Here is a 7,500-nt window from a genome sequence, read left to right on the forward strand (position 1 = left end):
TAACTACATTGAAATAAATATCTACTATATAAACTATAAAAACTGTAGCAAAACAAGAGGAAGAGAAATAAGATAGAATAGTGTGCTCGAGTGTACCCTCAAGCAAGAGAACTCTAGCCCAAGACAATGGAAGACCATGGTACATAGGCTATGGCACTACCCAAGACTAAAGAACAATGGTTTGATTTTGGAATGTCCTTCTCATAGAAGAGCTGCTTACCATAGCTAAAGTCTCTCTTCTACCCTTACCAAAAGGAAATTGGCCACTGAACAATTAGTGTAGTAACCCCTTGATTGAAGAGGAATTGTGTAGTAATCTGTGTTGTCAGGTGTATGAGGACAGAGGAGAATATGTAAAGAATAGGCCAGACTATTCAGTGTGGATGTATGTAGGCAAAGGGAGAATGAACCGTAACCAGAGTGAGGGATCCAATGTAGTACCATTTGGCCAGTCAAAAAACCCATAACTCTCTAGCGGTAGTATCTCAACGAGTGGCTGGTGGCTATATGAAGTTACAAATACCCATTGGTACCACATTTACAATTCTTTTGGAGAGTTCGATCTATTCACTTCTGCATTTTGTTCACTGTGGATTCTGATTCCTCAATTAGTAGATATTTCCGTTTATGTAAAATTTCATACTCTCTTGAAAATTCTTACCGTTCACTACAACCCTAAACTGTCTTCAAAACATGTTACGGTTAAGATTGGCCAATTGGAAAGGTCCTTGCATAGCGATCTGCCAGAATGGTGTTCTAGTCCCGTTCAAGGCCGATAGTTTCTTGTAGTGTCTGACCATCCACGTGAACTAGGGATGGGGGTGTTTGAAGGACCCAATAGGTTTACCTGTTAGATCATTAGCATCCATTGCCTGCCTCTCCCTGGTCCTAGCTTGAGTGGGGAGGGTACTTGGAGATGATCATATGTATAGATGGTTAGTCTCTAAGCCATTGGTACAGTACCTTGCCTCTACCATTCACGAGTGCCCTTTAAACTGCATATCTTACATCTTATTGGCGTAAGGTACTTGGCAATCCGAAACGCCAAAACCATTGGGAGCCAAGGGCGTCAATTCATTATCAGATATCCATCTGCCAGAACCTAATCCTTATCCAATCAAGGTATCGATAATCAAACGTGAAGGAAGGATTCGATTTATCTGCTTCCGTTGCCTAACGACAAACCCCGAGTTATCGACTCAAGATCAGATCTTCCTGACAACGTAATTACTTGATATCCTCATCCACATAAATTCATTGCTTTAAATCACAAATTCAAATCGGTATCATCTACCATCTATCAAATTGTGTTATTTTAGGTTTATCCACAAATATTTTGTCTTAGATAATTCAATGGTTCATTGTAAGGAAACTTACCAATCTTTTGATAGCAAACACATATTCCGTTATTAAGATTTAGCCTTAGCAAGAGCTCGTGTCAAACTTCCTTCGACCTCCAATATCGTAGTCATGAAGATTCTATGATTGGCCTTTAATTTTACGTAGCGTACGCGACCCGTCAAAAACGACGGCTAAATATTTAGATATGCACATCTCGCAACCCCTCTCACTATGGTATGACTACCCCTCTCCTCTCTACCCGAGGGACGGGGGAGCAGTGCGACAGGACAGACACTTGCTATCTATTATACCTGTATAGGGGAGATACTTTTCTTTTTAAACATGGAGCCTCTGGTTTTCAAACTTATATTGAGGCTAGAGTATCCATTATATCACTAAATTTTGAAACGATATTGTAGCTGCGGTCTCTATTATAGCATTGCATTCTGAAGCAATAATCTAAAAGAGTATTTTTCAGTGGATAATACACTGACTACAGTGCTGTTATTTCCATATTCATTTGGTATTTTTTTATATAATAGTAAAAAAATTGTAGCTCGCTTTAGAAAATAAGATAGGGTGCTTCTGATGATTCTACTCATTTTGCAATTATCCCTTTTCCTTTTGTATCCCTAAAGTGGTAGATTTAATTAACAGGGATTTGGCTACATAAACACAAGGTGCAAGCCATGAAGGAATAAAAGTTAAATTGTTAGTAGGTCAAGGAGTGTGGATCCCACCCACGCAAATCTTTTAGCTGTTAATGTTCCTAAATACCTTCACCTATAAAATCTTAGGTGTCATCCTCGTTTGCAAATTTAGTTTTTAGATACTAATCAGGTTTATTTTTTCTAATGGAACAAAACAACGTCATACCGAGTCTATGGAAACCTGTCCATCCCGGAGATATGGTTTTACATTTTACATTCTGCAATATCTTAATATTTACAGTTATAGCATTCAACACCTTACTCACATCTTAAATTAAATTTCTCATACCCGATATCCGTACCAATCTCTATCAACTATGGGCTAGGAGCTCATACCGTCTCTTTATCAAATATTTCATATTTCTGACCACCTGTACATGGAGATCCTTTACTTTGGTGAAGTGCAACATCATCGGATTCAAGAATTTTAATTCAGTAATGACCTATTATGGGATGGTTTTAAGTAGGTACACATGCCTTCTTGTTGAATGGACTCAAATGAGTCTTACTTAATAAGTTAATAATTCCAGAAAAGATTTCTGTCTTATTGTAATATATTCTAGAAATGCAAGTACAATAAAGAAGCAGAGAATACCTTGAAAAATATTCAACATATTAATAAACAGTTGACTAATTGTCAAATGCTACTGAACCATATGGGACATAAGGAATGTGAAATAACATTTTAAATAAGCTTCGATCGTTACACCTTGAAGTGTATTGAATGAATGACTCCACTGGGTTTAAAGATCACTCATGAATGGCAGAGGCAAGGGACAGTGACAATGCCCTAGAGACTGACCATATTGACCATATATCAATATGGTCAACGGCCAAACCCCATCTCCATCCAAGCTAGGACCAGGGGCAATAGCTGCTGATGACTCAGGAGGTAGCTCTGTAGGATCCCTCAGGACCCCTCTCCTTAGCTCATAAAGATGGTGAGGTTGCAGACACCACAAGACATTGTGGAGTTTGAGTGGACTCGATCTCCCGTTCATAAGAACTCCAGGCAGAGACGTTTCCAATGTGCCACTACAACTACTTTGCTTGAGCAAATTATAATCAATAATGATATTACTCTCCAAGACACATTATCATTAACCTAACACCTTGGGCATGAACTCCTAAGCAAGATCTAGCCGATTCACACGACCCGTTTTCTTTCCGACAGGCTCGCCGGCGGTTAAGGCCGATTCACACGACCCGTTTTCTTTCCGACAGGCTGGGTGGTGGCTAACCGCCGTCAAAATGTTGTACATTCACACGAGGCGTTCCGTATCCGTTTACCAGCGCGCGGTTTTCATTGTTTACTTAGACTCTGTCACGTGAGGACCGAGTAAATTACGATAATTTTGACACTTTAAGATGTTGGTTGATAACTGTGTTGATAAAATAAGTTATGCAACTTCATAATGCTTTATGCACTATGCCAAGAATATTAAAATTGCGATAAATTACCTGTTTTATTTAATGCCTCTCCAGTCATTTTTCATATCTTTTATTTAAGTAAATTATTTCTATACATCTTGTTTGCCATGTCAAACATCTCATACCCTTGAAAAAGTTCAATTAACCTCTAATACATGGTGTCAACAACAAACTAACTAATTTCTATGACTCTATACTAAGAGGAAAAGTCGGGGTTATAGGCCACGAAACGAACGGGTACAATACAGGTCCTCGTTCACACAAAACATCATCCACCCGTTGGTTGGGACGGGTGGCTAACGTCCGTCAAACCGGTCGTGGTTTCTTGGGAAGAAAGCCGAGCCGCCTCGGAAGGGCGACGTCCGAGGGCCGCCGTCTGCCTGACGGGTCGTGTGAACTGTTGCATTTGAATACACGTAAGAAAGCTAGACGCCGCTTAACCGACGGCGAGCCTGTCGGAAAGAAAACGGGTCGTGTGAATCGGCCTTTTAAGCGGCGTCTAGGTTCCTTACGTGTATTCAAATGCAACTGCTCACACGACCCGTCAGGCAGACGGCGGCCCTCGGACTCAGCCGTCCGAGTCGGCTCGGCTTTCTTACCAAGAAACCTCGTCCGGTTTGACGGCCGTTAGCCATCCGTCCCAACCAACGGGTTGATGTTGTTTCGTGTTAACGAGGACCTGTATGGTACCTGTTCGTTTCGTGACCTACAAACTCGACTTTTCCTGATAGTATAGTCATAAAAATTAGAGTTAGGTTGTTGTTGACACCATGTATGAGAGGTTAATTGAACTTGTTCAAGGGTATAAGGAGATGTTAGACATGGCAAACAAGATGTATAGAAATAATTTACATAAAGAAGATATTTGGAAAAGGACTGTAGTGGCATTAAATAAAACAGGTGGATTTTAATATTCTTGGCATGGTGCATAAAGTATAATGAAGTTGAATAACTTATTTTATCAACACAGTTACCAACCAACATTTTAAAGTGTCAAAATTATCGTAATTTACTCGGTCTTCACGTGACAGGGTCTAAGTAAACAATGAAAACCGCGTGCAGGTAAACGGATACGGAACGCCTCGTGTGAATGTACAACATTTCGACGGCGGTTAGCCACCACCCAGCCTGTCGGAAAGAAAACGGGTCGTGTGAATCGGCCTTATGCGGACCAATATTGCCAGCGGCTACCCAGTTCTCATTAAAATTGGAGTCGCATCATTCAGTGGCAAAATAACTCCGTTCATCTGAAGACTGAGATCACAGTGACATCTAAAGGGACAGTTTGGGACTATCATCTGCCCTTCAATCGCAACTTTCCAAATAGCAAACGTGGTCGTTTCCCTTCCTTATTCTGCTTCACAATAATTACTACAGTAAAATGTGGTTTACATAGTTAAGAAATCGAAGTAATCGACTATGTAATGATAAAATTAGTAAATCAACATTTATTTTCCATATCAACGACGGACCAAATTGATGAGTCGAGACAGACATAAACAATTAATTTTATACAAAATTTAATCAGAGTTCCGCCCGATATTCGCAAATACATTTGCACTGTGAATGCAACAAAACATTTCATATGCAACTTGGAGAACATAAAAGAATGCACGTTCATAATGCAAATGCGTGTTCAAGCCCTCTCACTGACAACTGTATAATATTAAAATTCATGTTCTTTGAAACAGATCAGATGGCAGCCACTGTGTTACTTTCGTTCAGTCTGTGTTACTGTGGTAATCATTGATGCTACAACATAGTTATCTAAGAGGAACAAAAGAATAATCTACATAACTGATTGTAAATTATATTGGCATTTCTGCGAATCAAGGAGTCTTCACTTGTATAATGTTACTATCCACGAAAATGTAATCAACATTCGCGGAAGGGAGATAAAATGTTTGCGAATGCCACCCCCTCCTCCCCCTTTTTTTTATTTGTTTGTTGGAGACGAGATATGTTTAGGTAGTTTCTCGTGGAACGTTTCTCTTTAATGTGAAAATATTTTAAGCGTTTAAAAGAAGCAAAGTTACTTCAATATGAGCTTTGCAATCAAATTGCAATATTCAGCTCCTGAACCCAGCCCATTTCAAGCAGGTCTGCTAACATCATGTAAGTAATCCTCTTAATTCTGAATGGATGGCCTTTAAGATCTTCCTATACATCTAAGTCTATCAAAAAAGTGGGGCTTTGAGAAAATTTCCCTATCTGAGTAAAGTAAGATCGCTCTTACAGCCAAGTGGATCTTGTCTTGCTACTTTAGGGACTTGGTGTAATGATGTATCCTAAACTATATCTTCAAATAATTTTGAGTATTTATCCTTTTTCTTAACACTTGCTGAACAAAGAAAAGGCTTTATGAGAGAGAGAGAGAGAGAGAGAGAGAGAGAGAGAGAGAGAGAGAGAGAGAGAGAGAGAGAGAGAGCTGTGCTTCCCCCTCTTACCGATTGAGCTCCGGCTTGTTAAGAGATAATGGTAGTTTCAATTATCTAAATGCTCACCCAAGTGATTAACTATTAAGTTGAGGTAGTAACGTTAGGATCAATGCCTGTGTTATGTATACGAGTAGACGCATTTTACTAGAAACCTTTCAAATCTGATCAGTAAGCACATATATGCATATTTTGTACAAGTACATCTATACTTTAAACAATAATTTCCTTTGGCTTCAACGGCCTTAATCGTTTTAATTCCAGCTAACTAACAGACATTCAATCGATCACAATCCGTTTTTGTGAAGTATCGTAGCCACGTTATCAAACATTTTAAATTGCTTTTCCCATCGAATATATTTTCTTCTTAAATAACCAAAATTTACTTAATTACACTTTCCGCTAAGTTTAAATTGTTTGGGTTTATTTTCTTACTAGAATGGAGAGAATGGCTTTGTTCTCTCAATTCTCTTGTGATTTGTCTAAACTTTACAAAATCCAAACCAATTACAATTCGTCTGTCTCTGATCAATTAGCAAATACTGACATTTGACATTTGACACTGACACAAGGCAACTGCACCGCACAATAACCATTGCAGAATGTGACTAATTAAAACACTTTTGAAGTCATGAATCATAATTGATATTGCTTGTTGAAATGATAGCTATAAATAACCTTTTGAAACTATATTCATAATAAAAAAAAACTTTTATAGGCTATAATTATAGTAAAAAACTGTTTAAAATGAGAATATCAGATAAAATAATGGCTACTATAAAAATAATTATAATTTTTATCAGTTACCACGCAAAGACTTTTAAACAAAATCACCAAATCCATGAGCATATAATCAATCATTTTCATAACATTTTCAGAAAGAAGAGTTGGAGCTTTTACGTGCATGAAGCGGCTCATGATGTGGAACCCTTCCTCCACATGAGTTCATTTCCGATTCAGAAGTTAAAAGACGACTAAGACAGTATAGATTATATGTATAGATTAATAGAAACACACATATACTATTTATAATATATATATATATATATATATATATATATATATATATATATATATATATATATATATATATTAGAGAGAGAGAGAGAGAGAGAGAGAGAGAGAGAGAGAGAGAGAGAGAGAGAGAGAGAGAGAGAGAGAGAGAGTTGAATGGTGTCACCTTAATGAGAATGAAAAGGGCCTCGCTAGGGATCTACCTTTTTTTCGAATTATAATGTGACAGTTCTTCTGGAGTACAGATCACCAATGCTTTACCATTTTCTTTTCTCAATTCAATTTTATTTCTTGCTCTCTCTGTCTTTGTCCCAGTAGCTTTGACCCACAACATTTGGTTTACAACAGCGGTATTTAATTCACTGTTTACAACTTTACAACGACAGAGGCTACTGGATATTTAGGAAACACAGTCATTTTGTTTCTTTTATTCGATCGGTTGGGGAATCAAACATTGGTTGCTTGGTCCATTGCGAAGAGAGAGAGAGAGAGAGAGAAAAGAATGTCTGCGACTTTGTTGGAGCCATAATTTCTACAGACTTCCATCCACCAGTAGTCTCTCCTCGTCA

The sequence above is a fragment of the Palaemon carinicauda genome, chromosome 3 (assembly GCF_036898095.1).
Source record: "Palaemon carinicauda isolate YSFRI2023 chromosome 3, ASM3689809v2, whole genome shotgun sequence".
Lineage (NCBI taxonomy): Eukaryota > Metazoa > Arthropoda > Malacostraca > Decapoda > Palaemonidae > Palaemon > Palaemon carinicauda.